Source organism: Triturus cristatus, chromosome 3_1 (genome assembly GCF_964204655.1).
Source record: "Triturus cristatus chromosome 3_1, aTriCri1.1, whole genome shotgun sequence".
Classification (NCBI taxonomy): domain Eukaryota; kingdom Metazoa; phylum Chordata; class Amphibia; order Caudata; family Salamandridae; genus Triturus; species Triturus cristatus.
In genome coordinates, this window is record NC_140583.1 from 336,158,000 (window position 1) to 336,172,316 (window position 14,317).

General features: G+C 45.9%; 1 long non-coding RNA gene across 3 annotated transcripts in view; it reads right to left on the minus strand.

The window, feature by feature from the left end:
• Positions 1-441: 441 nt before the first annotated feature.
• Positions 442-14,317, minus strand: part of LOC146860214 (uncharacterized) — a 111,657-nt gene continuing 97,781 nt past the window's right edge. For 2 of the 3 annotated variants that reach the window (XR_014978804.1, XR_014978806.1), the window contains one exon: positions 13,083-13,368. This is a non-coding gene — a long non-coding RNA (uncharacterized LOC146860214). Of the gene's footprint in view, positions 2,088-13,082; positions 13,369-14,317 lie in introns of those variants that run through there. The other variant, XR_014978803.1, reaches the window with a different exon arrangement.

The following is a 14,317-nucleotide window of genomic DNA, read 5'->3' on the forward strand; positions in this document are numbered from 1 at the left end:
ATTAACCTGATCACTTGACCCATCGGATTCCCTCTTACCCTAACATAACAATTAGGGTCATTCAACTGCTTGTATATTTCCTGAACATAATCCGATTTATTCATTATGACGATATTTCCACCTTTGTCAGCTTCTCGAATGATTATCTTATTGTCTGACTTCAAACTCTCCAACGCTTTTCTCTCCTCCCTCGTAATGTTATCCTTCCTCAATCTCCCTTGGACCCCTGCGTCTTCCATTCTACGAAATTCCTCTAAGGTTTTTTTCACAAAAATATCAATAGCTGTAAATTGAGCCCCCTGGGGTATAAATTTTGATTTAACGCTTAAACCACTTGTACAACTATAGTCCGTAGGGACATCCAACATTGCTCAGATATCATCCATTCCAAATCTCTCTCCTTCTGTTAATGACATTAATAAATGCACATTATGCAGTTCTGCAATCGTCATATCTGATCCTTTAATAGCAGTAGGTACATTCAAAGGTTTTTCCACCATAGAAAAAAAGCTTTTCAATTTTAATTTTCTGGAGAATTTGAACAAATCAATCTCTAAATCCGTATAATTACCCTCATTATTTGGACAAAAAGATAATCCTTTTTTCAAGACCGAGAGCTCATAAACATTTAACTCTCTATCAGATAAATTAATTACTTCTAATTCCTCTGATCCTGCTTTCCCAACCAATCCACCTTCCTGATCTAATTCCTGTTTCTGTTCTGACTTCGAGTTCGCATCCTGGTATTTCCTATATTTCCGCCCCCTTCTTGTTCTGCTGAAGTTTTCTTCCGACCTCTCTTGATCCTTGAGATTTCTTCGGAAAAAGACGAACTCTTAACTGGTATTACTCCCCCTATTCCTGATGTTGTTGGTTCATCTACCGATGAGATACTTGAACTACTGTACATTACTGAACTCAATTCACCTTGATTAATGGGACCCCCTTTAGAGTTTGGTTTCGGAATATCATCAAAACCCTTCGCAAAGGTAAAGACCCTTCCCCGATTGTAGTCTCTCTCATCTCTACGTATCTTACATAATTTTTTGTCTTTTATTTGTATCTAATGTCTATTGATAACTTCCTTCAAAATACTATAATTCTTCTCAGTTAGTTCTTTCAAATTCATATCAGCTATTTCCTTCTCAAGATCCGCAATCTGACTCTTCAATTTTTCAACTTTCCTATCCGCATTCTTAATCAAAATATTCATCATTGTAAATGAAGAAGAGTACACATTTTCCTCCCATTCTTTGAGGTGGTCCTCATCAAAATCATCAAAAGTGGGAAAAATTATTATTCTAAGACCTCTTTGTATCCTTTTTTGGTCTAAATAGTTCTTTAAAGTCATCCCATCCCACCACTTTGATAATTCTAGATTTCTCACTTTCTCTAATTTCAAAAACTTCTCCCTTAAACTCCTATCCGGTACATCCTTCCTCCCCATGGAGCCTGATGTCTTACTGTGTTGGAATAATTCAGCTGCTAACTTTTCTCTATCATCCTCCATGTTGGTGTACAATCCTGTCTATTATCTATAATGTCTCTGATCTACTCCCATGCTGCAGACCCTTATTTAATTAGTCAAAATGCCACAACGATGAGGGTCCAAAACCTGTGCGCACAGGGAGTAACAATATTGTTCTAAATTCTCTCTCTATTGCTCAACCGTTGGTGCTCACTCTAAAATGGTCATCGTCAAACCATTTCCAAAATTTAACTTATTCACACATACAAGGAGCACCCATGTTAAACACAATATCTCAAAACAAATATTTTTGATTTAACCAATAAGAATATTTATTCTCAGTTCTCATATTCTTTCCAACATGAAGAATGTCAAGTTGATTCCACGCAAATGTCCTCTTAATTTTGTGCCTCAATTAGTTCCATGTGCATTTCTCTTTCATCCTTGTTCCATATAAATGTCTATTTTTCATTCCACAATTATTTCTTTTTGATCCATCAATCGTTCATTCCATCCATTTATGATCCAATAATCTTATCAAGGATGATAACTCCAATTCCTTATTTCAAATACACTCAACAGCCGACTCGTTTCGTCCCCTCCTGGGACATCATCAGGGCTGTGAAATAAACAAGAACATAAAATCATAATCTGATCCCTCATGTATACATATTCGCACCCTAATATCATTTTAAACCATTACCTGCCTATTTAACAAGCTCCATGATTGGTCAGGATGTGATTATACAGATCATCCTTGTTTTTACCATCACATTCTCTCAATATTTTTGAACATTTTTCGCAGGCTGATAGGGGTCCTGTAGAACCTGTGCAGGTATTTAAAGTGAATCAGACGCAGCCTATAGTTGGGCGAAAGCTCAGTAAACTGCCCGCAACAAAAGTCCCACTGCTCCTCAGAGATCGCGGGTTGAAGCTCTTCGTTCCAATATTGCAGAGACTTAGGCGTTGCCACCGGCGCCATGGTTTGCACTTGGCGATATATACGAGTGACCAATTTACGGGGGGACGGGGAACGTACCACCACCTCCAAAGCTGTAAAGGTCGGCGGTGCCGCAGGGAAATCCCCACTCAATTGCCGGCAAGCCGCTTTCAATTTATGATACATAAAGAGTTCGGAGAAGGGTACCGTCTCGCCCTCCACAGGCACCGGGGGGGATAGGAACCGGCCATCAGGGAAGAGATCTGCAAAAGTGCGAAGGTTTAGTTTCTCGCCAAGGCACCCCGCCACTCCGTCCGCCAAACACGGCAGCAACGGGTTATGCGACAGTGGGATCGAGGGGGCATACATCAGCGGAACCCCCGCTCTCCTGAGCAACCCATCCCATGCCCGCAGCACAGCCCCCGCCGTGTCAACATCCATTCTAGGACGTTTCGCTGTAGCACATATTGCCACATTCAAGGGGAGGGGCGCCACAGCGTCTTGCTCCACCGCCATGTGCAGCTGGAAAGGAGTGGGATGCATCCAAAAGTGTAGGAACTGAGCCTGCGCGCATAAAGCGTATAGTTTCATATCCGGGGCACCCAAGCCACCCTGAGTCAATGGCAACGTCAGAAACTCCCAGGCCACTCTAGCCTGGCCGCCCGCCCACACCAGGGACACCAAATGGGACCGCAGAGTGGCAAAGAAATGCGCTGTAAGGGAGATGGGTATGTTGACAAACAGATACAAAAACTTGGGAAGAGCAACCATTTTAGCCAGCGCGACCCTTCCCGTGAGGGACAGCGGCAGGGAGGTCCAGAGCTTCACTTTCTCACCTAGCCACACCATCGCCCTGCCAAAATTGAGATTCCAGATTGCCTGCAGGTTGCGACTAATCCAGACCCCCAAGTATTTGACCTCGTCCGCCTCCCAACGTAGGGGGTACTCAGAAGACACCACCTCAGTGCCATCCATCAGGGGAAACACCACCGATTTGGACCAATTTACAGAAATGCCCGCAAGCCCCTCAAAACGAACAAACTCCCGCAAAACGGGATCCAAATTGTCCGCTGGATCGATGAGGTACAGAGTTACATCATCCGCGTACAGTGATATAAGGAGATTCCTAGAGCTGAAGCCAATACCCCGTGCCGTATCGTGCTGGCGGACACGGGCCGCCAATGGCTCCATAGCTATAGCAAAAAGCAGCGGGGAGAGAGGACAACCCTGCCTCGTGCCCCGCGATATGGAGAATGGTTCAGAAACTAGGCCATTTACACGCACCCTGGCCTTGGGTAAAGTGTAGAGCAAACGGATTTTCTTGAGGAGCAGTGCGCTGAATCCCATCCTCTCCAAAATAGCAAATAGATAGGGCCACTCGAGAGTATCAAAGGCTTTGGTGGCGTCTAAAAGCACCACCGCAGCTCTGACATCGGGGTGCAGGTAGTGCAATGCGGAGAAAATTTTCCGCAAGTTATGGGAGGTCGATCTACCCGGTATAAATCCCGATTGGTCAGGGAGTGCTATCATTGGCAGCAGAGGCTGCACACGGTTAGCCAGCAATTTAGCCAGTATTTTTACATCAACATTAATTAGGGATAGGGGCCGATATGAATTCAGGTCGTCGGCAGGCTTGTCCGGCTTCAGCAGTGTAATGATCAGGGCTTCACGCATGGTTACAGGTAATACCCCCGTCTCCAGGGCTTCCTCATACACAGGGCCGTTTCTAGGTGTTTTGCCGCCCTAGGCGAGAATTGAAAAATGCCGGCCCCTCCCTTTTACTACCATCACTCTCTCCCCCTGACATCCAGGCTAGAAGAATGAATGCATTCGATATTCCCAAACGTATGTTTTTCGCCGCCCTCCCCATTTGCCGCCCTAGGCGGCCGCCTAGTCTTGCCTAATGGTAGAAAACGGCCCTGCTCATACACCGCCAGCAACCGGGGCGACAGCTCATCCACGTACGCCTTATAAAACGCCGTGGTCAGACCATCAGGACCCGGTGCCTTGTCGGGCGGCAGACTCTTAATGACCTGCGCCACGTCGCTAGCATCGATCAGGAGGTACATGTACTCCCTATGGCGGTTGTTAAACCACACCAGCGCTATTGAGTCCATAAAGGATTCTAGCCCCTCCGGACACTGTTCCTGGGTGCTAGTATATAATTTGGAATAGAAGCCAGAGAATGCATCTACTATATCACCTCCGCCATGCAGCAGCTCCCCAGCCTCAGAGCGCAGTTCGTGTATATAAGTCGCAGGACGCGGCGGTCTGATCATGCCGGCCAAGACCTTCCCCGGTCTCCCACCCTCCCCATATCGTCTAGCCTCTGCATACTTCCCCAGGAACTTCACCTCCCGCAGCGCCTCCTCCTCGTAAGCCAATAGCTTAGATTTCAGGAGTCCTGCCTGCTCAGGCTCGCCCGCGGTGAAGAATGCCTGTTCGAGCCCTTTGATATCTGTTTCCAGTGCTGCCAGAGTACCCCGTATTGCCTTCAGCACCCCTGCCTGTCGAGCAATACATTTGCCCTGAATAACCACCTTAAAAGCTTCCCAGAGAGACGCCTCAGTGGCCACCGAACCCACATTCAGGTCAAAGTATTCAGTGATATCTGTCCTAATCTCCTCCCGGAAAGCATCATCAAGCAACGCATGAGGTGGTAGCCTCCAAGCGCTCGCTGGGCGCGAACCTCCAGGGATCCGCAATTTTAACATGCAGGGGGCATGATCTGACAGGGACCGGGGCATATGCTCCACCTGCACAGTCCACAGGGCCACGTCCCGCGATACCAGCCAATAGTCCAGGCGCGACCATGCACCACAGTGTGCTGATATACAGGTGCCCTCCCTCAGAGTCTCATGCCTGCTACGCCACACATCAACCAGCGCTCCGTCTGCCATTATCTCCCGCAATGCTGAGCTAGCCAGGGGGTTAAGTGCCCGGGCCGCCCCTCTTCTATCTGCCGCATCATCAAGTATCGCATTAAAATACCCACCCCATATCACTGTATCGCAACCGGCAGCTTTCACCTGCCCCCATAACTTATGGAAGAACAAGGGGGAGTCGACGTTGGGACCATACACAGCCACAAACACCACCGATACGCCGCACAGCAGGCCCCACACCACCACATAGCTGCCCTCCGGGTCACACTGCACAGAGATCTCCCTCCAATCCAGCCCCCGACGAATCAGCACCGCCACTCCACGGGCATAATTAGAATAAACAGCCGAATAGACATCCCCCCACCTAGCATGTCGCAATCTCTGAGCTGGAACAGTATTCAAGTGCGTTTCCTGTAATAGGCATACATCCACACAATGGCGCACCAGGTAAGCGTGCACCAATCTCGCCTTACGATGGTCGTTCAACCCCCGAACATTCCAGGTCAGACAGTTCAACGTTCCATTTACCATAGGCATCCCCCACTAAAAATGCAAAAGTCAAGCATCACATGTCGACAACGCCCACCCCCTACGCAGATAGCATCTGTCCCAGAGCATACAATTGAGATTCTGGCATAGAACAACCACACACCCCCAACCAACCCACCCCCACCCACACTGTAAGCAAGTTCTTAATCACATCAAAGATCAACTTCCAGTATCTTCTTTTACCCCAGTTTACAGAGAGAGCCCGATTTGGAAAGCAATTCATTCAATCAAATTAGCCTTATTGCGTGGTTTGAAAATATAATAACACATAGTGCCCGTAACGGACTTTCATGAGTAACCTGAAAAAAACATGGCAACCAAACTTTAGCCGCCATGAATAAATATTTGCTAACCTGTCCCGTAGCCAGATAAAATTACTTGAACCTCCATTTGTACAAACCAAGTCCTAAGTTAGATCTCAAAGTAACAATCAGATAACACCAAGGTAATACATTACAATTAATTTTCTAATATAGTGGAAAAACGACAGAAAAGTGCAGGAAACAGTCTCCAAGCTGTGCAATAACAGAGGCATTATGCTCGAGATGTAGGGAAGACAGGTCATAGAGAAGAAATACCTCCATGATATAAAGAATTGTAGAGCTGCGCCCTATGCAAGAGAGTCCACATATGTCATATCCCTAGCAGCGGGAAAAGTGTCAGAGCTGTATTCCTGGCAAAAGGGGAGCAAACAGGGAGAGTTAAGTAAATAACAGAGAGAACAAAATGCAATAAGAAAGAAATGAGAAAGAGTCTAAAATAATCCCCAACAAATTTGTACAAGAACAATCCAATAGGTCAATAATAACATTCAGACAAAACAAAAGATTTTTAATTTTCTCTATTTGCCAAGTCACTCTATCCATACTATCAGCACTTACAAGCTAAAAAGTCCTTTGTCTAACATGATGTATGTTAGTAGGGACCATGGTGGCAGGAAATCAATGTTCATGTTTTAGAAACTTGTCCAGGAAATGTATCAACATACAAGAGATTTCATGGTTAGAAACGTTTTGATATGTGTGAAGGCGGATGTAACCTTTCTTAAATTCATTCATTACGACGAGGATATCCCAGGGGGAAACAATCATGGCCATAGCATTTACAGGTAATAGTCTAAATCATCATCACTATTGTGACCGTATTCCACACTACGCAATTTACATATCCAGCCTGCCTCCTTCTGCCTTAGGGACAGTTCCCTGTCCCCCCCCCCCCCCCCCTCTGGGGTTAGCCGGAATGTGGTCAACTCCCATGAACCAGATGTCATTACAGGTTGTGTGATTTTCCTGCATGTGGAAGGTGAGAGGGTATTTAAGATCACCATTCCTGATTGTACGTATATGTTCCAGGATCCTCATTTTCAGGGGCCTGATGGTGCTGCCCATGTAGATTTTATTACAAGGGCAACCCAAAATATAAATAACATATTTTGTTTTTCAGTTGATCAGGTAGTAGATATTATATACCCTATTGGTGTTAAAGCTGAATGTCTTTGTTTTATCCCTCCCAAATCTGCATACATTACAGTCCTTACAGGTGTAGAAACCCTTTATCGAATTGGATAAGCAGGTTTCTACCATTCGGTGTGGTAATGTAATTGGGGCAAAGCCAATTTCTCAAGTTTTTTCCTCTTTTGTATGTCACTCTATGTCTGGGTGGTATGATCTCCTTTAAGCTGGGGATGTGCATGAGAAGATGCCAATGTTTTCTCAGAACATTATACACCATATCACTTTGGATGTTATACTGTGTATTGAAGGAAACTGGGGTGAGCTTAGTTTTTGTTGTTGTTTTGTTGATTGACTGTCAAAGTGGTTTCACTGGTCACTTTGGCAATCCAGTTTTCAGCCCTATTTAGAGTTCCTAAGGGGTAACCCCTCACCAAGACACAATGTTTTGTCTTCTGGATATTCTCAGTGAATATATCATTGGAACTACAATTCCTTCTAACGTAAGGAATATTATTGACCACATTTTTGGGGTGTGCACTCAGAGATTGTAAAGTGCTGTTACAGGTAGAGGTCTTTCGGTAGATGGTGCTTTGTATGCAATTGTCATGAACATACAAATCAATGTCCAAGATTTCAATATGGTCCCTCCCTACATACGTTGTAGGGGTTATCATTCAAAAACACATAATATTCCAGAGGTTTGGTGACAGGTCCATCCCAAAGCATAATATTATCATCGATGTACCTGCCCCAGAATATAACATGTTCTAGCCCGGCGTCCACAGGCACGCTCCCACTCGTACCAACCCATAAAGAGTCCAGCATAAGCGTGAGCAAACCTGGAGCCCATCGCTGTGCCCTGTACTTGGTGGTACTATTGGTCATCATGTAAGAAAAAATTATTGGAAAGTATGATATCTGTAATTTCCAATAACATCTCATTATGCATATAGTGGTCAGCGGTTCTTTGTCCCAGAAAAAATTCTAAGGCCCTGACACCAAACTCCTTTTTGATGCATGTATATAAGCTGGCCTCATCCATGGGGACAAATAGCAGAGTACGAGATCACTCAAGTCCCTCAAATTTATTGAGGACATCCTTGCTGTCCTTGATGTAAGCCGGGAGGTTGTGGACTAAAGGTTGTAAAAATGTATCTACGTATTCAGACAGTCTCTCATTGGAGGACTTAACCCCTGAAATTATAGGGCGTCCTGGTGGAAAAGGGCCCCCCTTATGTATTTTGGGTAATACATATATACATGGGAAGGAGGGTTCCTTGACCAGGGAGGTAGTTACATTCATCCTCACTTATTTAAACTATTTTTCGCCAATCGACCAGTCTTATATTGATGTGACTACTAAGTGCTAAAGTCGGATTCCCTGACACTTTTGTATAACAGGTCTTGTCTGCCAGTTGGCTATCAATTTCTTTCATGTATGCCGTCTTGCCCATCACCACCACATTTCCCCCCTTATCTGCCTCCTTGATTACAATGGAGGGATCAGATCTAAGTTCTTTCAGGGCTCCGTTTTCTGCCACAGTCAGGTTGCGAGTCATTCTGTTGGGGGGGATCTTATGTTCCAAAAGTTCATAAAAACCATTGGCCACTCTCTCTCTAAATATATCGATGTTTGGGTGAGTCCCCACTGGGGTGAAATTAGAGCGTGTCTTCAGACCCCTGTCAATGCCCACATTTTCAGAAATATTCAGCTCAGCCCTTAACACATTTACATCCATCAGTGTATTATCCTGTAATGATAGTAACAACTTTAACACATTTATATCAGAAACCGTGTGGATAGTTGGAATACAATCCCCAATGTTGCAGACAGACAAAGCGGATTACGAATAAAATTATCTTTCAATTTTATTAGGCGGACAAATTTGTATAGGTCAACAAATATATCTACATCATTGCCATATTGAGTAGGGAAAAACCCCAGTCCTTTGCTTAATACAGATACATCACATGTAGATAAGACTCTGTCTGACAAGTTTACAATAATCAACTCCTGCGTGGTGTTTTCAGTGTCTGCCTCTGATGTGGATTGTTCTAATTCTTTTTTGACCTGGTCATCATGGCGAAGGTCTCGTTCCTTACTCTCTTGTTTTTGTTTGTATTTCCGTTCTTGCCATCTCCACTATAACAGGGCAAGAAATCGGGCCACCTACTGGCAGCACAACTGAAGCAACGGGAGGCATTTAAGGCTATTCCTGCCAGTCAGGCAGAATTAGGAGAGATCCTCACAAAACCCCAGGACATAGTCAATACGTTTGCCTCATTGTATGAGAAACTCTACACCCAAAGGCCCCATCTACTGATCATCAACTATACATCTATCTCGCCGGCATTAACCTACCATGCTAGAAAGCTGCTAGAGAGAGATAAAAGTACAAAAGAAGTAGCAGTCGCCATTGCCAACCTGCACTACCACAAATCCACGGCTGGAAGGCGGGCTCCCTGCGGAATACTACAAATAGTCTGGGAGGAGGTAATAGACACCCTATATGTGGCCCTAAGCGAGGTGGAACGGACTGCATCTCTAGGCCCTATCTCTAACAGGGCAAGGATTGCAGTCATACCCAAACCAGGTAAAGACCCACTCTCTTGCGGCAGCTATCTCCTTCATAAACAGAGATGTTAAAATTCTAGCCAGCATCCTGGCTGCAGGATTGTGCATGGTCATCCCATCCCTTACTCACCACACGCAGGTCGGCTTTGTCCCAGGCTGTTCCTCTAGAAATCACCTCCATACGCTGTCCCACACACTATGAACTGCAAAAGACCTACCAGAAGATGCGATGGCTCTCTCCCTGGATGCAGAAAAGGCATTCAATCGCATTGACTGGGGCTATCTTTATGCTACCATGAAACACTTTGACCGAGGTGATCAATTTATCTCCAAGATCCGTCTGCTCTGTGACTGCCCTGAGGCACAGATCAACTGCGGAGGATTCATATCGGACACCTTCCGGATTCAAAGACGTACCCGACAGGGCTGTCCCCTAACCGTCCTCCTGTTCTTGCTGGACATGGAACCCCTCGCCTCCCTCATCTGCCATTCACCACCAATACAGGGCAAACCCATTAAATGTGGCATGCCCAAACTATATCTCTATGCAGACAATATAGTTGGGACGTTCTTAGGGACCTCCCACACTCCCTACCTGCCCTGCTGGAGATTATAGACAGATTCGAAGCCCTGTCCGGTTATAAGGTGAACTGGGACAAAAGTGAGGCTCTCCCATTCTCCCAAGGTACAATAAAGGCATCGGTCCATGGGTCTCCCTTCCTTTGGCAGCCGTCATGGCTTAAATACCTGGGAATCCTAGTTAACTGTGGCCTGGACAGTGTGGTCACTGATAATCTGACACCCCTCATAGCACACATGGAAACACATTTTGCTAAATGATTCCTCTTGGGATTCTCCATGTGGGGTAGAGTGCAGGCCATATGAATGGTCACACTACCTCGCTTTACAGATGCCCTGGGAATACTGCAGATTGTGATGCCTCTAGCCACTCTACGCCGCATAGACGACCGTATCCGTCTGGGGCTCTATCTGCCCCGCCTTGTCGAAACCAAACTTATAGCCATCCGTTCCCATGGTGGCCTGTGTTTACCATCTCCAGAGCACTACTCCCTGGCCCTAAACCTTTCACAGCAGCCTATCTACTCCCCAGCACGCCATAATGGAACACTCGCTCCTTGGTTGCGATCAAAACCTTGATTTCCTTTACAGAGACCACACCGAGACCACACCACCCGTACATCCCCCCCACCTGCTGATGCAGGTCACATACAAAACTTGGCACCGGGCACAGCACCTCTTGAAAGTAAGCCACCGATTGCACTCTAAAGTCCCACTCTGGGGAAATGACAGTATTTGCATAAATGGGTGAGCACTCCACTAGCCTAGTTGGAAAGAGGGAAGAATTCGGATGCTGGATCAGATCCTCCAAAATGGTGAGCTAAAACCTTTCACCCAGCTCAGAGACGATGTCAGACTCCCCGTCCAACAAGCTTGGCAAAACTTTACAACAATGCCTGAGACGCTGCATTGGCCCTCTCCCATGGATACTAGAACCTTCGCCAATTCTGGAACTCCTACTGGCATGGGGTCGATATAATGGAGTGATGTCTGGGCTATATGGCACACTGACTAACCATTTGCACTCTCAACCTCTCCTTAGCAATCTCCACGAGAAATGGCAGACGCGCTTACATATCACCATAGAAGGAGAGGACGGGTCGGACATACTAAAAGCCCTTGACAAATGTACCAGAGAAGCCCGATTGAAATTCTGCCTGTTTAAAATTTTACATGATTGATACTGGACGTCCCTACAGCTACAACGGACAGGTTACTGCCGCTCTCTAACTGCTGGAGGTGCCCAGGTGTGAACTGCGATCAGGGTTGGACTGGCCGTAGCGGGCACCGGGTGTTTCCCCGGTGGGCCGCCAGGGTGGAGGTGGGTTTTTTGGCCCATGGTGGGCCGGTTTTGTTACCAGGGGCCTGCAATATGGGCCCCTGGTAACAAAATCGGCAGAAACCATCCCTTGCAAACAGCTCGGCGCACCCCCTCAGCCCCCCGGGGGGGCCGGCCGAGCAGTTTTCCAGGGCCGGGTTCGGTTCCCAGTCTCTTCCACATTTTATGTGTCTGTCCTTCTATACAGCGCTACTGCTCCTATATAGGTGAGACATTCGGAGGGACAATGCCCCTTCGCCTCACCCTCACCCCAACCACCATGATATGTAAGACTCCCCCGGCCTAACAGGCCCACTGCATCACTAACTCCACACAGCGCTCGCAACAGCTGAAATCTGCATCTCATGGCAATGACGCTCGTCTACACGCCCCCCTCACAGGAGGACTAGATGGTGGCAATGGTACAAACGGCATCACACGAATGTGTTATATACGGTTTGCAGGATCAGGAGGAGGAGTTCCTGCAAACATGGCGCCCCTTCCTCCAAGAGACCACCCCTTGAAACATATTTGTTTTTGCCACTCATGAGATGGGTGCTGTGCTGAGGGAAAAATGAACGCTTGAAATGTGGGGCAAAAAAAGTTAATGAACAGAGTGGCGACCCTAAGATGGGTGCCATGCTGTGAGAAATAAACGCCTGAAATGTGGAAAAAGAGCGTTACTGAACAGCGTGGCGGTCGTGAGTAGGTGCCGCGCTGAGAGAAATGAGCGACTGAAATATGGGGCAAAAAAGTTTCTGAACAGCGCGACGACCGTAAGATGGGTGCCGCGCTGAGATAAATAAACACCTGAAATGTGGAAAAGAAGTTACAGAACAGCGCAGCGGCCCTGAGATGGGATCCACACTGAGAGAAATGAATGCCTGAAATGAGGAAAAAAACATTACTGAACAGCTCGGCGGCTGTGAGATGGGTGCAGCGCTGAGGGAGAAACAAGCCTGAAGTGTGAAACAAGAAGCGGCCGGCATTGCTCCTAGGAGTGCTGTTTAATTAAGTAAATAGTTCTCCGGAACTGCTAATGAAAGCTACAGAGTAAGGACACAAGTAAGAGGGGCTGTGCATATGGGAGTTCACAGCAGGAGGAGGGTAGTAAGGAGGGACTACGAAACCTATTGACAAATCAATGGCCATAATTTACAAAGGACAGGAAGAGGAGACAATTGTAATCATGGGGGGAACGTGGGAGGAGCGTAATGCTGTTGAGGGGTGAATTAGACCCTCCTGTGGTGAACTATACCAGTTCAAACACTGCTTGTCTAAAAATAATGAACACGGGTGTGAAACAAAGGTTTTACGTTTGAAGTAGCACTTTTATTCATCAAGTCATTAACACAGCAAAAAATATATTCATCAATTCATTAGTTTAAAGAGAATAATGAAATCACAATTACAATCAGTCAGAAATAGCAACACAAGAATACGTATTCATAAACATGCAAGTGCCTAGAAGGCAAACCTGAAATGAGAAAACTAACCATCCAAGAATTACAATTCTTAAAGTACATTAAATGCAATGAAAGGTTGAAATTTCATGGTCCTGGGGCACTGGACCAAGGCAGCTTAATTTGTGGGACTGCTTCTGCAAAATGATGACAAAATAGATGTGTAAACGATAGATATTGAATGCTAGAAGTGCACACGTTAAGTTAGGAGGAAAAAACATTATTGCTTTGCAATTGCAATAATGTTTTTAGAATAAGGGCAATGCAGAGGAGAGAAAAAGAGACAATTTCAAAGTACAATAAGCAATTAGAGCTTCAGCCAAAGATGCTTAGATAGATGGCTGAAGGAGACCACACAGGCGTCAGGGTAGTCCCCCGAATGGACTGAGGAGCGGATCTTTATACTCTTTCAATGATGAACAATTGACCACAAAATGACGACATTAACAGGTGCCTTTGACCTATAGGACATGACGCATTTTGGTCACTTCTCGGAAATATTTAAGAAAACAGAAGTGACACCCACGCCACCAAAAGGTTCCCAAAAGGTCACAGGATGTTTGACCATGAATCATAATGAAATTGAACATCTATTGAACAGGATTTGTGTCACTTCAGGGAAACTTTTATAAGAAAGCGGAACATTTAGGAAGATATAGGTTGCATGTCTTAGTTACATTAAAGCTAGCAACAGATACTGTAATATGACAGATGGCAAGTGGCCCCCACCATCAGGTATTGCGTGATGTCTCTTTTAGCTTGGAAAGTTCCCTATTCTTGCGGTATTTCTATTCTTGCGGTATCTACGTGGGTGTAAGAGAAGAATAGTGTATCAAGGGAGTGGGGGCCCGGGGAGCTGGGCCTCGCTGAGGAGATGTCTTGTAAGAGAGACACTTTGGGGCCTATTCATAGAAAAAGAACAGCTGGGACAGTTTGGTCAACTTAACAGATTTCTATATGCTAGCTGATGAGGCCTTATCTTGGTCTCATGCCTCAGGTGTGGGCAGAATTGGCCTGGGGTACTATATGATAAAAAATAGACCCTACCTCAATGCCCATGTCCTGAATACAATCGCTGCCTAGGCA